The sequence below is a fragment of the Scyliorhinus torazame genome, chromosome 9 (genome assembly GCF_047496885.1).
Source record: "Scyliorhinus torazame isolate Kashiwa2021f chromosome 9, sScyTor2.1, whole genome shotgun sequence".
Taxonomy (NCBI): domain Eukaryota; kingdom Metazoa; phylum Chordata; class Chondrichthyes; order Carcharhiniformes; family Scyliorhinidae; genus Scyliorhinus; species Scyliorhinus torazame.
Window position 1 is genome coordinate 11,543,152 of NC_092715.1, and position 12,000 is coordinate 11,555,151.

The 12,000-nt window shown below is 43.3% G+C and overlaps 1 protein-coding gene across 1 annotated transcript in view; it reads right to left on the bottom strand.

The window, feature by feature from the left end:
- LOC140429948 (growth hormone receptor-like) overlaps nt 1-12,000 on the bottom strand; it is a 352,141-nt gene that overhangs the window by 120,098 nt on the left and 220,043 nt on the right. The gene's annotated exons all lie outside the window — the stretch shown is intronic.

The window sequence follows — 12,000 nt, forward strand, 5'->3', positions numbered from 1 at the left end:
GACTATGTTTACACACACACACACACAGCAGTGACTATGTTTACACACACACACACACAGCAGTGACTATGTTTACTTACACACAAACACAGCAGTGACTATGTTTACACACACACACACACACAGCAGTGACTATGTTTACACACACACACACAGAGCAGTGACTATGTTTACACACACACACACACACAGCAGTGACTATGTTACACAGACACACACAGCAGTGACTATGTTTACACACACACACACAGCAGTGACTATGTTTACACACACACACACACAGCAGTGACTATGTTTACTTACACACAAACACAGCAGTGACTATGTTTACACACACACACACACAGCAGTGACTATGTTTACACACACACACACAGAGCAGTGACTATGTTTACACACACACACACACACAGAGCAGTGACTATGTTTACACACACACACACACACAGCAGTGACTATGTTTACACACACAGAGCAGTGACTATGTTTACACACACACACACACAGCAGTGACTATGTTACACACACAAACACACCGAGCAGTGATTATGTTTACACACACACACACACACACAGAGCAGTGACTATGTTTACACACACACACACAGCAGTGACTATGTTTACACCCACACACACACAGCAGTGACTATGTTTACACACACAGAGCAGTGAATATGTTTACACACACACACACACACACAGAGCAGTGACTATGTTTACATACACACACACACAGCAGTGACTATGTTTACACACACACACACAAAGCAGTGAATATGTTTACACACACACACAGCAGTGACTATGTTTACACACAAACACACACAGCAGTGACTATGTTCACACACACACACAGAGCAGTGACTATGTTTACACACACACACACACACACAGAGCAGTGACTATGTTTACACACACACACACACAGAGCAGTGACTATGTTTACACACACACACAGAGCAGTGACTATGTTTACACACACACACAGCAGTGACTATGTTTACACACACACACACACACACAGCAGTGACTATGTTAACACACACACACACACACAGCAGTGACTATGTTCACACACACACACAGCAGTGACTATGTTTACTTACACACACACACAGCAGTGACTATGTTTACACACACACACACAGCAGTGACTATGTTTACACACACACACACACAGCACTGACTATGTTTACTTACACACACACACAGCAGTGACTATGTTTACACACACACACAGCAGTGACTATGTTTACTTACACAGAAACACAGCAGTGACTATGTTTACACACACACACACACACAGCAGTGACTTTGTTTACACACACACACACAGAGCAGTGACTATGTTTACACACACACACACACACACACAGCAGTGACTATGTTTACACACACACACACACAGCAGTGACTATGTTTACACACACACACACACAGCAGTGACTATGTTTACTTACACACAAACACAGCAGTGACTATGTTTACACACACACACACACACAGCAGTGACTATGTTTACACACACACACACAGAGCAGTGACTATGTTTACACACACACACACACACAGCAGTGACTATGTTACACAGACACACACAGCAGTGACTATGTTTACACACACACACACAGCAGTGACTATGTTTACACACACACACACACAGCAGTGACTATGTTTACTTACACACAAACACAGCAGTGACTATGTTTACACACGCACACACACAGCAGTGACTATGTTTACACACACACACACAGAGCAGTGACTATGTTTACACACACACACACACACAGAGCAGTGACTATGTTTACACACACACACACACACAGCAGTGACTATGTTTACACACACAGAGCAGTGACTATGTTTACACACACACACACACAGCAGTGACTATGTTACACACACAAACACACCGAGCAGTGATTATGTTTACACACACACACACACACACAGAGCAGTGACTATGTTTACACACACACACACAGCAGTGACTATGTTTACACCCACACACACACAGCAGTGACTATGTTTACACACACAGAGCAGTGAATATGTTTACACACACACACACACACACAGAGCAGTGACTATGTTTACATACACACACACACAGCAGTGACTATGTTTACACACACACACACACAGCAGTGACTATGTTTACACACACACTGCAGTGACTATGTTTACACACTCACACACACAGAGCAGTGACTACGTTTACACACACACACACACAGCAGTGACTATGTTTACACACACACAGCAGTGACTATGTTTACACACAGACACACACACAGAGCAGTGACTATGTTTACACACACACAGAGCAGTGACTATGTTTACAGACACACACACACAGCAGTGACGATGTTTACACACACACACACACACACACACAGCAGTGACTATGTTTACACACACAAACACACACAGAGCAGTGAATATGTTTACACACACACAGCAGTGACTATGTTTACACACACACAGCAGTGACTATGTTCACACACACACACAGAGCAGTGACTATGTTTACACACACACACACACACACAGAGCAGTGACTATGTTTACACACACACACACACACAGAGCAGTGACTATGTTTACACACACAGAGCAGTGACTATGTTTACACACACACACAGCAGTGACTATGTTTACACACACACAGACACAGCAGTGACTATGTTTAAAGACATACAGACACAACAGTGACTATGTTTACACACACACACACACACAGAGCAGTGATTATGTTACACACACACACAGAGCAGTGACTATGTTTACAGACTCACACACACAGCAGTGACTATGTTTACACACACACACACACAGAGCAGTGACTATGTTTATGCACACGCACACACAGAGCAGTGACTATGTTTACACACACACACAGAGCAGTGACTCTGTTTACACACACACAGCAGTGACTATGTTTACACACACAAACAGAGCAGTGTCTATGTTACACACACACACACAGCAGTGACTATGTGTACACACACACACACACACACAGAGCAGTGACTATGTTTACACACACACACACACAGCAGTGACTATGTTACACACACAAACACACAGAGCAGTGATTATGTTTACACACACACACACACACAGAGCAGTGACTATGTTTACACACACACACAGCAGTGACTATGTTTACACCCACACACACACACAGCAGTGACTATGTTTACACACACACACACACACAGCAGTGACTATGTTTACACACACACACACACACACAGAGCAGTGACTATGTTTACATACACAGACACACAGCAGTGACTATGTTTACACACACACACACACACACAGCAGTGACTATGTTTACACACACACACACACACACAGCAGTGAATTTGTTTACACACACACACACAGCAGTGACTATATTTACACACTCACACACACAGAGCAGTGACTACGTTTACACACACACACACACAGCAGTGACTATGTTTACACACACACAGCAGTGACTATGTTTACACACACACACACACAGAGCAGTGACTATGTTTACACACACACAGAGCAGTGACTATGTTTACAGACACACACACACAGCAGTGACTATGTTTACACACACACACACACACACAAAGCAGTGAATATGTTTACACACACACACAGCAGTGACTATGTTTACACACAAACACACACAGCAGTGACTATGTTCACACACACACACAGAGCAGTGACTATGTTTACACACACACACACACACAGAGCAGTGACTATGTTTACACACACACACACACAGAGCAGTGACTATGTTTACACACACACACAGAGCAGTGACTATGTTTACACACACACACAGCAGTGACTATGTTTACACACACACACACACACACAGCAGTGACTATGTTAACACACACACACACACACAGCAGTGACTATGTTCACACACACACACAGCAGTGACTATGTTTACTTACACACACACACAGCAGTGACTATGTTTACACACACACACACAGCAGTGACTATGTTTACACACACACACACACAGCAGTGACTATGTTTACTTACACACACACACAGCAGTGACTATGTTTACACACACACACAGCAGTGACTATGTTTACTTACACACAAACACAGCAGTGACTATGTTTACACACACACACACACACAGCAGTGACTATGTTTACACACACACACACAGAGCAGTGACTATGTTTACACACACACACACACACACAGCAGTGACTATGTTTACACACACACACACACAGCAGTGACTATGTTTACACACACACACACACAGCAGTGACTATGTTTACTTACACACAAACACAGCAGTGACTATGTTTACACACTCACACACACACAGCAGTGACTATGTTTACACACACACACACAGAGCAGTGACTATGTTTACACACACACACACACACAGCAGTGACTATGTTACACAGACACACACAGCAGTGACTATGTTTACACACACACACACAGCAGTGACTATGTTTACACACACACACACACAGCAGTGACTATGTTTACTTACACACAAACACAGCAGTGACTATGTTTACACACACACACACACACACAGCAGTGACTATGTTTACACACACACACAGAGCAGTGACTATGTTTACACACACACACACACAGAGCAGTGACTATGTTTACACACACACACACACACACAGCAGTGACTATGTTTACACACACAGAGCAGTGACTATGTTTACACACACACACACACAGCAGTGACTATGTTACACACACAAACACACCGAGCAGTGATTATGTTTACACACACACACACACACACAGAGCAGTGACTATGTTTACACACACACACACAGCAGTGACTATGTTTACACCCACACACACACAGCAGTGACTATGTTTACACACACACACACACACACACAGCAGTGAATATGTTTACACACACACACACACACACACAGAGCAGTGACTACGTTTACACACACACACACACAGCAGTGACTATGTTTACACACACACAGCAGTGACTATGTTTACACACACACACACACAGAGCAGTGACTATGTTTACACACACACAGAGCAGTGACTATGTTTACAGACACACACACACAGCAGTGACTATGTTTACACACACACACACACACACAAAGCAGTGAATATGTTTACACACACACACAGCAGTGACTATGTTTACACACAAACACACACAGCAGTGACTATGTTCACACACACACACAGAGCAGTGACTATGTTTACACACACACACACACACAGAGCAGTGACTATGTTTACACACACACACACACAGAGCAGTGACTATGTTTACACACACACACAGAGCAGTGACTATGTTTACACACACACACAGCAGTGACTATGTTTACACACACACACACACACAGCAGTGACTATGTTAACACACACACACACACACAGCAGTGACTATGTTCACACACACACACAGCAGTGACTATGTTTACTTACACACACACACAGCAGTGACTATGTTTACACACACACACACACACAGCAGTGACTATGTTTACACACACACACACACAGCAGTGACTATGTTTACTTACACACACACACAGCAGTGACTATGTTTACACACACACACAGCAGTGACTATGTTTACACACACACAGACACAGCAGTGACTATGTTTAAAGACATACAGACACAACAGTGACTATGTTTACACACACACACACACACACAGCAGTGACTATGTTACACACACACTCAGAGCAGTGACTATGTTTACAGACTCACACACACAGCAGTGACTATGTTTACACACACACACACACAGAGCAGTGACTATGTTTATGCACACGCACACACAGAGCAGTGACTATGTTTACACACACACACAGAGCAGTGACTCTGTTTACACACACACAGCAGTGACTATGTTTACACACACAAACAGAGCAGTGTCTATGTTACACACACACACACAGCAGTGACTATGTTTACACACACACACACACACACAGAGCAGTGACTATGTTTACACACACACACACACAGCAGTGACTATGTTACACACACAAACACACAGAGCAGTGATTATGTTTACACACACACACACACACAGAGCAGTGACTATGTTTACACACACACACACAGCAGTGACTATGTTTACACCCACACACACACACAGCAGTGACTATGTTTACACACACACACACACACAGCAGTGACTATGTTTACACACACACACACACACACAGAGCAGTGACTATGTTTACATACACAGACACACAGCAGTGACTATGTTTACACACACACACACACACAGCAGTGACTATGTTTACACACACACACACACACACAGCAGTGAATTTGTTTACACACACACACACAGCAGTGACTATATTTACACACTCACACACACAGAGCAGTGACTACGTTTACACACACACACACACAGCAGTGACTATGTTTACACACACACAGCAGTGACTATGTTTACACACACACACAGAGCAGTGACTATGTTTACACACACACAGAGCAGTGACTATGTTTACAGACACACACACACAGCAGTGACTATGTTTACACACACACACACACACACAAAGCAGTGAATATGTTTACACACACACACAGCAGTGACTATGTTTACACACAAACACACACAGCAGTGACTATGTTCACACACACACACAGAGCAGTGACTATGTTTACACACACACACACACACAGAGCAGTGACTATGTTTACACACACACACACACAGAGCAGTGACTATGTTTACACACACACACAGAGCAGTGACTATGTTTACACACACACACAGCAGTGACTATGTTTACACACACACACACACACACAGCAGTGACTATGTTAACACACACACACACACACAGCAGTGACTATGTTCACACACACACACAGCAGTGACTCTGTTTACTTACACACACACACAGCAGTGACTATGTTTACACACACACACACACACAGCAGTGACTATGTTTACACACACACACACACAGCAGTGACTATGTTTACTTACACACACACACAGCAGTGACTATGTTTACACACACACACAGCAGTGACTATGTTTACTTACACACAAACACAGCAGTGACTATGTTTACACACACACACACACACAGCAGTGACTATGTTTACACACACACACACAGAGCAGTGACTATGTTTACACACACACACACACACACAGCAGTGACTATGTTTACACACACACACACACAGCAGTGACTATGTTTACACACACACACACACAGCAGTGACTATGTTTACTTACACACAAACACAGCAGTGACTATGTTTACACACTCACACACACACAGCAGTGACTATGTTTACACACACACACACAGAGCAGTGACTATGTTTACACACACACACACACACAGCAGTGACTATGTTACACAGACACACACAGCAGTGACTATGTTTACACACACACACACAGCAGTGACTATGTTTACACACACACACACACAGCAGTGACTATGTTTACTTACACACAAACACAGCAGTGACTATGTTTACACACACACACACACAAACAGCAGTGACTATGTTTACACACACACACACAGAGCAGTGACTATGTTTACACACACACACACACAGAGCAGTGACTATGTTTACACACACACACACACACACAGCAGTGACTATGTTTACACACACAGAGCAGTGACTATGTTTACACACACACACACACAGCAGTGACTATGTTACACACACAAACACACCGAGCAGTGATTATGTTTACACACACACACACACACACAGAGCAGTGACTATGTTTACACACACACACACAGCAGTGACTATGTTTACACCCACACACACACAGCAGTGACTATGTTTACACACACACACACACACACAGCAGTGAATATGTTTACACACACACACACACAGAGCAGTGACTACGTTTACACACACACACACACAGCAGTGACTATGTTTACACACACACAGCAGTGACTATGTTTACACACACACACACACAGAGCAGTGACTATGTTTACACACACACAGAGCAGTGACTATGTTTACAGACACACACACACAGCAGTGACTATGTTTACACACACACACACACACACAAAGCAGTGAATATGTTTACACACACACACAGCAGTGACTATGTTTACACACAAACACACACAGCAGTGACTATGTTCACACACACACAGAGCAGTGACTATGTTTACACACACACACACACACAGAGCAGTGACTATGTTTACACACACACACACACAGAGCAGTGACTATGTTTACACACACACACAGAGCAGTGACTATGTTTACACACACACACAGCAGTGACTATGTTTACACACACACACACACACACAGCAGTGACTATGTTAACACACACACACACACACAGCAGTGACTATGTTCACACACACACACAGCAGTGACTATGTTTACTTACACACACACACAGCAGTGACTATGTTTACACACACACACACACACAGCAGTGACTATGTTTACACACACACACACACAGCAGTGACTATGTTTACTTACACACACACACAGCAGTGACTATGTTTACACACACACACAGCAGTGACTATGTTTACTTACACACAAACACAGCAGTGACTATGTTTACACACACACACACACACAGCAGTGACTATGTTTACACACACACACACAGAGCAGTGACTATGTTTACACACACACACACACACACAGCAGTGACTATGTTTACACACACACACACACAGCAGTGACTATGTTTACACACACACACACACAGCAGTGACTATGTTTACTTACACACAAACACAGCAGTGACTATGTTTACACACACACACACACACAGCAGTGACTATGTTTACACACACACACACAGAGCAGTGACTATGTTTACACACACACACACACACACAGCAGTGACTATGTTACACAGACACACACAGCAGTGACTATGTTTACACACACACACACAGCAGTGACTATGTTTACACACACACACACACAGCAGTGACTATGTTTACTTACACACAAACACAGCAGTGACTATGTTTACACACACACACACACACAGCAGTGACTATGTTTACACACACACACACAGAGCAGTGACTATGTTTACACACACACACACACAGAGCAGTGACTATGTTTACACACACACACACACACACACACAGCAGTGACTATGTTTACACACACAGAGCAGTGACTATGTTTACACACACACACACACAGCAGTGACTATGTTACACACACAAACACACCGAGCAGTGATTATGTTTACACACACACACACACACACACACAGAGCAGTGACTATGTTTACACACACACACACAGCAGTGACTATGTTTACACCCACACACACACAGCAGTGACTATGTTTACACACACACACACACACAGAGCAGTGAATATGTTTACACACACACACACACACACACAGAGCAGTGACTATGTTTACATACACACACACACAGCAGTGACTATGTTTACACACACACACACAGCAGTGACTATGTTTACACACACACAGCAGTGACTATGTTTACACACACACACACACAGCAGTGAATTTGTTTACACACACACACTGCAGTGACTATGTTTACACACTCACACACACAGAGCAGTGACTACGTTTACACACACACACACACAGCAGTAACTATGTTTACACACACACAGCAGTGACTATGTTTACACACACACACACACAGAGAGCAGTGACTATGTTTACACACACACAGAGCAGTGACTATGTTTACAGACACACACACACAGCAATGACGATGTTTACACACACACACACACACACACACAGCAGTGACTATGTTTACACACACAAACACACACAGAGCAGTGAATATGTTTACACACACACACAGCAGTGACTATGTTTACACACACACACACACAGAGCAGTGACTATGTTTACACACACACACACACACAGAGCAGTGACTATGTTTACACACACACACACACACAGAGCAGTGACTATGTTTACACACACAGAGCAGTGACTATGTTTACACACACACACAGCAGTGACTATGTTTACACACACACAGACACAGCAGTGACTATGTTTAAAGACACACAGACACAACAGTGACTATGTTTACACACACACACACACACAGAGCAGTGACTATGTTACACACACACACAGAGCAGTGACTATGTTTACAGACTCACACACACAGCAGTGACTATGTTTACACACACACACACACAGAGCAGTGACTATGTTTACGCACACGCACACACAGAGCAGTGACTATGTTTACACACACACACAGAGCAGTGACTCTGTTTACACACACACAGCAGTGACTATGTTTACACACACAAACAGAGCAGTGTCTATGTTACACACACACACACAGCAGTGACTATGTTTACACACACACACACACACAGAGCATTGACTATGTTTACACACACACACACACAGCAGTGACTATGTTACACACACAAACACACAGAGCAGTGATTATGTTTACACACACACACACACACAGAGCAGTGACTATGTTTACACACACACACAGCAGTGACTATGTTTACACCCACACACACACACAGCAGTGACTATGTTTACACACACACACACACACAGAGCAGTGACTATGTTTACATACACAGACACACAGCAGTGACTATGTTTACACACACACACACACACAGCAGTGACTATGTTTACACACACACACACACACACAGCAGTGAATTTGTTTACACACACACACACAGCAGTGACTATATTTACACACTCACACACATAGAGCAGTGACTACGTTTACACACACACACACACAGCAGTGACTATGTTTACACACACAGAGCAGTGACTATGTTTACACACACACACACAGAGCAGTGACTATGTTTACACACACACAGAGCAGTGACTATGTTTACAGACACACACACACAGCAGTGACTATGTTTACACACACACACACACACACAAAGCAGTGAATATGTTTACACACACACACAGCAGTGACTATGTTTACACACAAACACACACAGCAGTGACTATGTTCACACACACACACAGAGCAGTGACTATGTTTACACACACACACACACACACAGAGCAGTGACTATGTTTACACACACACACACACAGAGCAGTGACTATGTTTACACACACACACAGAGCAGTGACTATGTTTACACACACACACAGCAGTGACTATGTTTACACACACACACACACACACACAGCAGTGACTATGTTAACACACACACACACACACAGCAGTGACTATGTTCACACACACACAGAGCAGTGACTATGTTTACACACACGCACACAGCAGTGACTATGTTTACACACACACAGACACAGCAGTGACTATGTTTACAGACACACAGACACAACAGTGACTATGTTTACACACACACACACACACTGAGCAGTGACTATGTTACACACACACACAGAGCAGTGACTATGTTTACAGACTCACACACACAGCAGTGACTATGTTTACACACACACACACACAGAGCAGTGACTATGTTTACGCACACGCACACACAGAGCAGTGACTATGTTTACACACACACACAGAGCAGTGACTCTGTTTACACACACACAGCAGTGACTATGTTTACACACACACACACAGAGCAGTGACTATGTTTACACACACACACACAGCAGTGACTATGTTACATACACAAACACACAGAGCAGTGATTATGTTTACACACACACACACACAGAGCAGTGACTATGTTTACACACACACACAGCAGTGACTATGTTCACACCCACACACACACACAGCAGTGACTATGTTTACACACACACACACACACAGCAGTGACTATGTTTACACACACACACACACACACAGAGCAGTGACTATGTTTACATACACAGACACACAGCAGTGACTATGTTTACACACACACACACACACAGCAGTGACTATGTTTACACACACACACACACACACAGCAGTGAATTTGTTTACACACACACACAGC